This window comes from Amblyomma americanum, chromosome 1, assembly GCF_052857255.1.
Source record: "Amblyomma americanum isolate KBUSLIRL-KWMA chromosome 1, ASM5285725v1, whole genome shotgun sequence".
Lineage (NCBI taxonomy): Eukaryota > Metazoa > Arthropoda > Arachnida > Ixodida > Ixodidae > Amblyomma > Amblyomma americanum.
This window is the reverse complement of record NC_135497.1, coordinates 434,915,995-434,927,290: the sequence shown is the minus strand read 5'-3', so window position 1 is coordinate 434,927,290 and position 11,296 is coordinate 434,915,995. Positions and strand designations below refer to the sequence as shown.

The window sequence follows — 11,296 nt, the reverse complement described above, 5'->3', positions numbered from 1 at the left end:
CAACTGGCGTTGCTGTCTTCTTTATCTAAATAGTCATGGTAAGGCATGGCAACCTGCTCTTTCAGATCCCAAAAGCTCTGTCCACAGTTCTCTTATTCCTTACTTGAGACTTGTTGCACCTGAATGACGAAAAGGAGATAATTCAACTCTCGTAATAAGGCAATAGATTTCGTTGTGATTTCATTCATTTAAGCAATAGAGGTTTGTTGAGACTCCACAGAAAAAAAAAGACGGGACACATAAAAACCACTATCATATATACAGTGTATGAATTGTTTGCTTGCACTCTGAACTAAAGTAGCATGTGCTTACTGTTGCATTTCAGTTTCAACCGCATCAACACAGAGGGAAGCAAACACAGTGCTGCAAGGCAGCACGAAAGCTACTTAGTTCATTGGTTAGTCTCGAAGAACAGTATCTTTTCACGCTTTGGTTGCTCATTGCCTGCTGTGTTTATTTTGTGCAAATACCTTTCCAAATGAATTTCATAGAAAAGCCTAGCATAAAAGTTCATTGAGCGCATCATCTTGTGTTGTGGGCAACCTGCTTGTTCAGGGTCTCTTGTTGGGTTCATCAGGTATGAGCGGCAGACATATCCATGGACCCATAAAAGCAGGCCAACACTCTAACCCCTTTTGTTCTGAACACCGGTTTTGCTGCTATCAAAGATGTAGCTGTCGTAAGCTAGAGCTGACTCAGGTCAGCTCGCCACGTTATAAAGCTGAGGTCCCATGAGGGCCTGTGTTCGAACAAAAAGGTTAAACAATTCGATGTTAGGCTGTGCTGTGTTTGCACACAAAAAATACTTGTAAAAGATGCGCTGCAGTCTTTCTTCCATGGATTATAAGAAAAAATTAACTGCCGCAGAACTTAATCATAGGCAAATTTTTCCACAGGCTCTAACTGTGCGTGTGGAATACAGCAATATGAGGAAAAGCTGATGAAGGTGATTAATAATGGTTACATTGATAAAATAATATTACTTCAAGCACTTTTCAAGTGTTTGTACGTGACTTTATAATAAAACTACGCGTTCTAAGCTTGACTACATCTGTCCAGTTAATACAGCCAAGGCTAGTTGTAGCGAAACAACTGCACCATCAAAAAGCTGTGTATAACCGCATCGTCGAACGGTAATAGATATGTCCGCGGCAACGCTAATTCTCGATCGACATCAACACAGTTCGCTATGGTATGGTATGGTTTGGTATGGTGTGGTATGTGGGCTTTAAGCCCCAAGGCGACTTCGGCTAAGAGGGTCACTTAGTAGAGCGCTCCGGATAAGTATCGACCTCCCGGGGTTCGTTAACATGCACTGACATCGCACAGCACACGGGCGCCTTGCGATTGCTTCCATCGAAACGCGGCCGCCACCGCCGGGATTGCACCTGTGTCCGGTCTCAGCAGTCGAGCGCCCTATCTACTCAGCGTCCGGGAAGGGGGCCAACACCGTTCACCTGATAGTGAGCAACTTTCTTCATGTGATATGCATTTATCTGCGCACGGAACGAGAAATATGCTTTCCTGTTTCTGAAAACTTCGTCGCTGTCTCGTCTGGGCACTTGATAGGCACAATAGTGCAGTCAGTGCAGCCTGTCACGCCGGGGAACCTCGCGATGCCGTAAAATTCTACCATTACTGATGCGGGTTGCGCAGCACTTGGTAGCCTCATGAGAGCGGGGAACAAAGTTGCGGCCATCGTACGCGACACTCGTTCAATAACCCGCGAAACCGTAGGCTGAAAAATACCAGCCACATCGCAGGCCACGATTTGGAAGCACCCAGCCTCGCAGAACCGAGCGCGACATGAAGCTAGAGCAGCGTCGGCAGCTGGTTACCACGTTGGTCAGCGCTGGGTTGAAATGGTAGCATCTCCAGCAGGCGCAGCACAGCTCATTTCGAAAAGCGATAGCGGCACAGAAACTCCAACTCGCCAAGAACCTCCTTTAGGTTCTGGTGGCTTCAAATCGCCCGCCTGGGCGGTAGTGCACACACATACCTTCCTCTCTATTTTTTTCCACAGGGCCGTAGAACTCCAAGACCTCGCTCGTGCTCTCGACCATCTCATCGTAGTGGTCCGCCATTTTGAAAAAGCAGCTATAGTATAGATTAAGTTAGGCAGGCCGCTACCTACATCTTCGGATCAGTGCCGTTTAGATTAAAGGTAGATTTGTCTGCAAGTATAGTTTGTGAAAACACTTAAGAAGCATTCAATCGGCGGCGGCGCAAAGCCATATTTCGACGCCGGCGGCAGCGCTGGCGACGTGGCCAGCTAAACCATAAATTTAAAAAGCTGTTTCGCTACAGCCTTCTTTGCTAAACCGGCAGAAAATTTAGAGCATTTCGTACTAATGGATGAGATGACAAAGTACAGAGGGGTTGAAGTGTGAGAGAAATGCAAAATGTTCTGGAAACATTGTTTTTTGGCACCTTATTAAAAAAATGAGGCACATATCTGAAGCGCAGATTTGCGTTTATATAATTCTTGCTCTAGGAACGTGCAGAACCTTCCTTGTTTTCTACGTCGTAGTCGCACTTGTTTTTTTATTAATTTTTTGCTATGCCTCGGTTATATTTTACCATTGCGCAAAGATTCAGTGAATTCGTTTTGAACTGTAAAGCCGGCACTGACGCGCGAGACACTCGATGTTAATCGTACTTCCACTTGTTCTGAATGAGATTGCGTTTATACAATATTCTTTACAAAAAAAGCAAGAGACCTCTTCTACGCCCACCTCTTGCTTGGTTCAGATATTTACCAGTCCACCAATTAGTTGATGTTATACCACCAACATTTCCGACTGGACAGTTTGTGAAATCACTTGTTCTGACTATTAGTCACCATTTGTTCCAAGTAACGTTGCTGTTAACGGCCTTTTCCCGGAATAAGAATTTTTTTGTAACGGGTGAAGTTGTGACATTCCTTGTGTGCTACGAGGTACATTCCTTGTGTGTGCTACGAGGTACATTCCTTGTGTGTGCTACGAGGTACATTCCTTGTGTGTGCTACTAGGTACATTCCTTGTGTGTGCTACGAGGTTCCACGTTCGACGGCGCGGCGTAGACGGAGACCCAGATGACAGGCATCATCAATTACCCAGCCATGCTCGTTGAGAGTGACAACCAGAACGAAGGGGTTTAAGCCCAACCGGACCCGCCGCCGCCGCCGCGGGGAAACAGGCTTTATCCTCCCCAATTGGCGTGGCGGTTCCAGGGGCGGCCCTCCCGAGCACATTCCAGGACAAGGGAACTGTCAGCGATCCAGAGCGCGCCTTACCTTGAGGAGCGAGTGTCAGTTGATGGATGAAGAATGGAGGCCGGTGACCCGCGGGAACTGTCAGCGGGCCAGAGCGCGCCGTACCACAGCCGACGCTATGCGCTACCGCGAAGACAACCTTCTTTCCCTCGGACTCAACACGTGAGGGGAGCGAGACGATAAGTGCGGTGGTATGTTTGTGCGCCCAAGTGAAAGCCCTAGCCGCCCCCCCTCCTTCCCCTCCGGCGTGGGCGTCCTCACCCTAGGGAGTGTGGAGAAGAGGATATAAAAATCGACAAGCAGTACGGAAGGACGCTCAGGACGACATCGTTCGCCAAGAGGGCCTTCAGCGCCGAAACCCGACGGCGTGCAGCTACCACCAGCAACCGCTCGAGCCCAACTCCGGAGCCACTCCATCGCCCCCATGAAGTCGTCGGCACGTAAGCTCGGACGCCCCAGCCTCTGAATCTTAATCATGTATAATTATTGAATATATCTGTTTGTTTAAACTGAGCCATACGGTGTCTTTTTGCCTCTCCGTCCCGTGTGGACCTGCGCATTAGGGGGTCATCACACTGGTGTCAGAAGTGGGGTCTCAAAAGCAAATGTCCTCTGAATGCTGCGACATTCATGACTTCAAAATTGTAATCAAAGGGGAATCACGGGACTGATTGTGGGACTTTTACCCCCATTTGAGAGGCTTGAGGCACCGGAGGGCTTGAAAAAAAAATGTCTTTATCTGAGGGAGCTCCCACTCCACTGCCGTCGCTCGGAGCAAGCATGCTGGCATTAGGAAGCGTCATTCCGACGTTTACGGGAGATAAGACAGGGGTTCCAATCTGCGATTTCTTTTCCATGCTAGAAGAGATTGGGAAAATGGGGGGATGGTCCGATGCTCAAATGCTGGGAATGGCGAGGTGTAAGATGGCAGGAGCTGCTCATGATTTTGCATGGCGAGACGAAAAAGTAAAATGCACAAAATCATTTGCGGAATTTAAGAAGCTCGCGTTTGAGCATTTTGACACTGAACCACGTCACGTGCGAGTACAGAGGTTCCGTGACGCCGGACAGATGGTAGGGGAGGACGTGCGAACGTTTGCGTCGCGGCTTCAGCGCTTAGCGCGCGATACGTTAAGCAGGGAGGAGGAAGGAGACCAGCTTAAGAAGAAATACGCGGAGGATATACTTAAAGAGGAAATGACCGCTTTGTTCGTGGCTGGTCTGCAAGACCCCGTGCGCCGGTTCGTGCTCTCGCGCAAGCCGAGCAATTTCGACCAAGCCGTGGAGGCCGCATTGGATGAGGAACAAAATGAGGCGTTAACGACAGCCGCAGCGAGAGTACGCGTCATAGAGAGAGCGGTGCTCAACCCTGAGGTTGCTCTCTTGACAGAGCGGTTAGATCGCTTAGAACAGCTGCTATCTCAGCAGGTAGAACGCCAGGTTGAAGCGCGCGCTCAACAGCGCCCATTCGCTGGAAACCGGAGACCGCCACAAAGCTACAGGCGCGGTATGCGAGAGTTTGAAGAAATCGTATGCTTCGCTTGCCAGGGTCGCGGACACATCGCCAGGTTCTGCCAAAACGTGCGCCGTGGGGAGCCACAAAGAGAAGCAGGCGAGACACGCCCTAAGCAAGCCTACAGCGGGGCTCCAGATACCGAGACAAAAAACTAGATAGTCCTCCCCAGCCTGAGGAGCGTGGGGAGGGAGCAGTGGATGATGAGGTGGTGGTAGTTTGTGTGGCCGACGAGGCATGCCCTGTTCTGCGTTGCAAGTTAAATGGTTGTTGCATGGAATTGTAGATAGATACGGGGTCAAAGGTGACATTGCTTAAGGAGAGCAGTTTTAACACGCTTCGAAGGAAGGGGGACCGCGAGGTGTTGGAAGCGTCTGGTGGTATGGCAACCAAATTTGTAGGCATAACGGGGGATCCTCTTGGCATAAGTGGACTCTACCGGTTACACTTCTCTCTCGGCGGAATTGCATTGGAGCACCCCTGCTACGTATGCTCGGACACGGTGTCTCTGCCAAACGGAGTGTCAGGTATATTAGGGCAGGATTTTTTGAGAAAAGGGAAGGTAGTAGTCTCATTCTCTGAGGAAGAGGTTAATGCGGGCGGATCAAAAGTTCCGTTTTTGAACAGGAGAGGGGCTGAGATTCGCGTTACCGATATTGACACCCGTCAAACAGTGGGATCATTGGAGAAGGTATATTCGCGGGTTGCCGTCAGGCTGATCGATGAGGCGGTCGTCCTTCCTTGGTCGGAGCACATTTTGTACGCGTTTGTGGCTTCAGATGTAGAGAGCGGCGCCGTGGGGGTGCTTGAGCCGGTCGACTCTCTCAGCAATGACCTGAAGGCAGCCGCGTGCCTCGTGACAGTTAATGACGCCCACAGAGTACCCCTACGGGTGGTTAACTGTAGCCAGCAGCCACTGAGCCTTCCCAAGAACAAAACATTGGCTTTCTTCACCTCTGCGATAGAGAAACGTGAGCCCACCGATACGGTACTCGCAACTGTAGAGCATGCTAGTCCTTCGGCTGCTCCAAAGGTGTCGTTCGATCTTTCTCACGTAAAATCCAGGGAGAGGGAGGCTCTGGCTGGTTTGCTGAACGACTACTCGGAAGTATTCGCCGCGTCCAACCTGGATTTGGGCTGCTGTGGCGTTATAAAGCACAGGATAGAAACCGGCACTTCATCGCCCGTTTACCAGCGTGCGTACAGGATTCCTTACTCCCAACGTGAGGAGATAGAGCGGCAGGTGCAGGACCTGATTGATCGCGGCATTGTCGAACACTCAAAGTCACCCTGGGGAGCACCAGCACTATTGGTGGAAAAGCCAGATGGTTCGTATCGATTGGTAGTGGACTACCGCAAACTAAATGCCGTAACTCGCATCGATCCATACCCCATCCCCAATATACAGGAGACGCTTTCTCAGCTGGGCTCTGCCAGGTACTTCACGGTAGTGGACATGGCGGCGGGATTCTGGCAGATAGCAATGGATCCGGCAGATGCCGAGAAAACGGCATTCAACACGCCCTCAGGGCACTATGAATGGAAAAGAATGCCGATGGGTCTGGCCAACAGCCCTGCTGTCTGGCAGAGAACCGCTGATGTTATCCTGGCAGGTCTTCTGGGGAGGCTGTGCTTCGTGTATATGGATGACATTATCATATACAGTGACAGTTTTGATAACCATTTGCGCGATATTGAGCAGGTTTTGGTGCGACTAAGAGCAGCGGGTTTCAAGCTGAAGCCCTCTAAGTGCCAATTCCTCAAAAACGAGGTGAAATACCTCGGGCACGTTGTTTCAGCTGACGGCGTGCGACCGGACCCTGAGAAACTAAGGTGTGTCTCGGATTTTCCATCCCCGACTAGCGTCCGCCAGGTCCGGCAGTTTCTCGGCCTGATCGGTTACTACCGAAGGCACATAGAGGAGTTCGCCAAGCTCGCTAAGCCGCTCACCGCCTTAACAGCCAAAAATGTCGCCTTTCGCTGGGACGAAAACGCGGAGAATGCTTTTGGGGCCCTGAAAAGGAAGCTAATGAGTGCACCGCTGTTGCGCCACCCTGATTTTAATTTGCCCTTCGTTATGGCCACAGATGCGTCAAAGTTCGCAGTTGGTGCCGTGCTATCTCAGGTTATCGAGGGCAAAGAACATCCCGTTGCTTTTGCTAGCCGACAGCTGAGCCCCACAGAGCAAAAGTACGGAGCTACGGAAAGGGAGTGCCTCGCCGTTGTCTGGGCAGTAAAGCACTTCAGATGCTACCTTTACGGCCGCAAATTCAAGCTAGTCACAGACTGCCATCCTCTGAAATGGGTGATGAGTGTCAGGGACCCTAGCTCGCGACTCGCTAGATGGAATCTACACCTGCAGGAATACTGCTTTGAAGTTGAGCACAAGTCAGGAAAGACACATCTGAATGCTGATGCACTCAGCCGCACAGCTGCCGTGGCAGCTATAGATGAGTTTGTCCCCGTAGTCGACCCCGCCGAATTACGCACAGAGCAGTGCAAAGATCCTGACCTGAAGCGAATAATCGAAAGCTTAGAGGGCGCACCGTCTCACCCCGAACAGCTAGGTTATTTCATTGACAAAGACGGCACCCTGTGTCGGCGCACGAGGCCAACCAGGAAAGGGAGACCAGAGAAAACCGCTTGGGAGAGAGTCGTCATACCTCGGTCGTGGACAGAAAGGGTTCTTCGCGCGTTTCACGATGCACCATGCGCCGGTCATTTTGGCGTAGCGAAGACACGCAGGCGTGTGGAGCGTTTGTACTTTTGGAGTGGCATGCGACAGGATGTTAGAGACTACTGTGCGAAGTGTCATTCCTGTCTCGAAAGAAAAACACCCAAGGGACGAAGACCAGCTCCAATTCAGCCGTTCTCTGAGGTTTCGGCTCCCTTCGAGCGGACAGGTATGGACATAATGGGCCCATTGCCCACGACCACTTCCGGAAACAAGTACATTTTAGTATTTGTCGATCACCTTTCAAAATACGCGGAAGCGGTAGCACTCCCAGATCAGAAGGCAGACACGGTTGCAAGAGCATTTGTCGAACAGATCGTGCTCCGACATGGACCCCCGAGGCAACTCTTGACAGATCGGGGAACGAACTTCGTGTCGCAGCTAATGAGGAGAGTTTGCGAGCTGCTTAAGATCGCTAAGAAGCAGACAACACCGTACCATCCGGCTTGCAACGGCGCGGTGGAGCGACTGAACCAAACCGTGGCCGGGTTCCTGTCGCATTTTGTTTCGCGCGACCAGCGGGACTGGGACTTGTGGCTCCCGTATGCAATGTTTGCCTACAATTCCGCAGCACACGAGAGCACGGGCGAATCGCCATTCTTTCTTCTCTACGGCCGAGACCCGGACCAGCCTAGTGAAGTGCCAGAGGGCCCCCGTCGTGTCCCATACGCTTCACTGGACGACTATAAGGTGGAGCTAGAATCGCGCTTGCAAGTGGCGAGGGACATCGCAAAGGAGGCCTTAAAGAAAGCGGCGAAGCGCAGGAAGGAGGTGCACGATCGCAGTGCTAGAGACGCGCCGTTTAATGTGGGGGACAGCGTGTACATTGAAAACTGCCAAAGGCAGATTGGGCTAGCTCGTAAGTTCCAGACGAAGTGGAGAGGACCGTGCGAGGTTGTCGAGAAGCTTTCTCCGGTAAACTTCAGAGTCCGAGACGTGAACCGGCGCTTGATAAGGATCCACGCAAATCGCCTCAAGTCGGCACCGGTTCAGTATTCACGAAATGAGGAAAGGGAAAGCGCGGATTTTGATGGGGACAGAAGTGAAGTGGAGCGCGCAGATAGTTCGCAAGAAACGCCCTCTCCTGCATTTGTTCGGCAGGCGCCAGAGGTGACGGCCAGAATGCCACCGGATTTACTTCATGCATTGCTAGAAGAAGAAGCGCGCGAGGTTGCCGCGCAGATAACGCCAGGAGAGGCTCGTCACGAGCCCTCGCGAGTCCCAAAGCAGACAAAGGGTCACAGACTTACTTAGTATGACTCATGAAGGCCGATATCCGTTGCGAAATCGGAAAGCTAAGTCGGACTAATGGTGTAAACAGAGCGGAGTTGTGAACTGGTCAGAATTGTGTAATGCCGCAGCTCATAACATTGCTATATGCGTATGTGTTAAGTTATCGGAGTTAGTAGTTAAACCTTTCTGTCATTAAGTAACACCTTCACAGGAGAGCATGCGGAGCGCATGCAGAACCTGCCTTACTTCCTTTCGTTATCTATATTTTTGTCTGTGCCGTGATCGTGCTAGAAGTGGGAGCTCCTTTGTAACTGTGGTAAATTTATTTCGTCCAGTTTGGACTAGAAAGGAGAGGCTTGGGTGCTGAGTTTCATGTTTATCTGTAAAAGAAGATCAGTGCTGCCCCTGGAGACGCCAGTTATGACAGCGGAGGCATATGGTGTTGTGCAGTGGTGTTGAGTGCAGCGAAGTGTTTTGTCGGACGCACTGTGCGAGGCGATTCAGAAAGACAAGGGGAGCTGCAGGGACTCAAATGTTCGGAGAACATTCTTCTGGAGGGTGAGCGAGTGTGACATTCCTTGTGTGCTACGAGGTACATTCCTTGTGTGTGCTACGAGGTACATTCCTTGTGTGTGCTACGAGGTACATTCCTTGTGTGCTACGAGGTTCCACGTTCGACGGCGCGGCGTAGACGGAGACCCAGATGACAGGCATCATCAATTACCCAGCCATGCTCGTTGAGAGTGACAACCAGAACGAAGGGGTTTAAGCCCAACCGGACCCGCCGCCGCCGCCGCGGGGAAACAGGCTTTATCCTCCCCAATTGGCGTGGCGGTTCCAGGGGCGGCCCTCCCGAGCACATTCCAGGACAAGGGAACTGTCAGCGATCCAGAGCGCGCCTTACCTTGAGGAGCGAGTGTCAGTTGATGGATGAAGAATGGAGGCCGGTGACCCGCGGGAACTGTCAGCGGGCCAGAGCGCGCCGTACCACAGCCGACGCTATGCGCTACCGCGAAGACAACCTTCTTTCCCTCGGACTCAACACGTGAGGGGAGCGAGACGATAAGTGCGGTGGTATGTTTGTGCGCCCAAGTGAAAGCCCTAGCCCCCCCCCCTCCTTCCCCTCCGGCGTGGGCGTCCTCACCCTAGGGAGTGTGGAGAAGAGGATATAAAAATCGACAAGCAGTACGGAAGGACGCTCAGGACGACATCGTTCGCCAAGAGGGCCTTCAGCGCCGAAACCCGACGGCGTGCAGCTACCACCAGCAACCGCTCGAGCCCAACTCCGGAGCCACTCCATCGCCCCCATGAAGTCGTCGGCACGTAAGTTCGGACGCCCCAGCCTCTGAATCTTAATCATGTATAATTATTGAATATATGTTTGTTTAAACTGAGCCATACGGTGTCTCTTTGCCTCTCCGTCCCGTGTGGACCTGTGCATTATGGGGGTCATCACAAAGTTTTCCAGCTGAGGGCATAAAACAAATTTGCATGCATTGTTAGCTCATCAACAGCTAGGTTCGATAAACTAAATGAGGATTAGTATGAATGGAGTCATTGCTCATATACACTATTTCCGAAAAAGTTTCTACCTGCATATATAAACTGTTCTATAGTTCACTAGAGCTGTCGGTGTTAGTTGGATTAGATTTTCCATATATATATATATATATATATATATATATATATATATATATATATATATATATATATATATATGTGTGTTACGAAAGAAGGTTGCGTTGGCTACGCATGATAAAAGCTCAAGAGAAGTGGGCACTTCTACAGAGACACATTTATCATCGTTTCGACCGCACCACGGTCGAATCGAAACGATGGTAAATAAATGTGTCTCTGTAGAAGTGCCCACTTCTCTTAAACCTATATATGTGTGTGTATACATATATTGGAAACCAACAGTCACCGAAAACCCAGGTACATAGGGAAATTTTTTCTATTTTTTTCAATTTCTAGTGCCAATGAATTAGTTTAAAGAAAATTACTTATAAAGGAGCAGAAAAAACAACCATGCCGCCGGTGGGATCCGAACCCACGACCTCCGAATACCCCGTCCGGTGCTCTACCAACTGAGCTACGGCGACGGCTGTCCAATCTTCTGCTTTCGTGGGTATTTATGTTGTGCGTGTAAGCGAACCTTGAGTGTGTTCACCAGCGCCACCCTCGTCCATAGCGGTGGACGTAGCACGTCCTGTAATACCGCAAGTGTGACGTAGAACGTCATCGAATGGAGAGAGCAGAAACTGTGCGAGAGCCCTCTTATGCTACCTATGGCATCAAGACTGCCAGAACCGAGACCCTTGTTAAGCTATTAGCAGACAAACAAATGAAATGAGGGGATCGTTTGAAAAACATATTAAGGAAACCAACAGTCACCGAAAACCCAGGTACATATATAGGGGAATCTTTTCAATTTTTTTCAATTTCTAGTGCCAATCAATTGGCTTAAAGAAAATTACTTTAAAGCAGCAGAAAAAACAACCATGCCGCCGGTGGGATCCGAACCCACGACGTCCGAATATCGCGTCCGGTGCTCTTACCA

At 50.5% G+C, this 11,296-nt stretch overlaps 1 non-coding gene across 1 annotated transcript; it reads right to left on the bottom strand.

The window, feature by feature from the left end:
- Window positions 1–10,765: 10,765 nt before the first annotated feature.
- On the bottom strand, window positions 10,766–10,838 carry TRNAP-GGG (transfer RNA proline (anticodon GGG)). Its single transcript has one exon. It is a non-coding gene; the product is annotated as a tRNA-Pro (tRNA).
- Window positions 10,839–11,296: the final 458 nt, after the last annotated feature.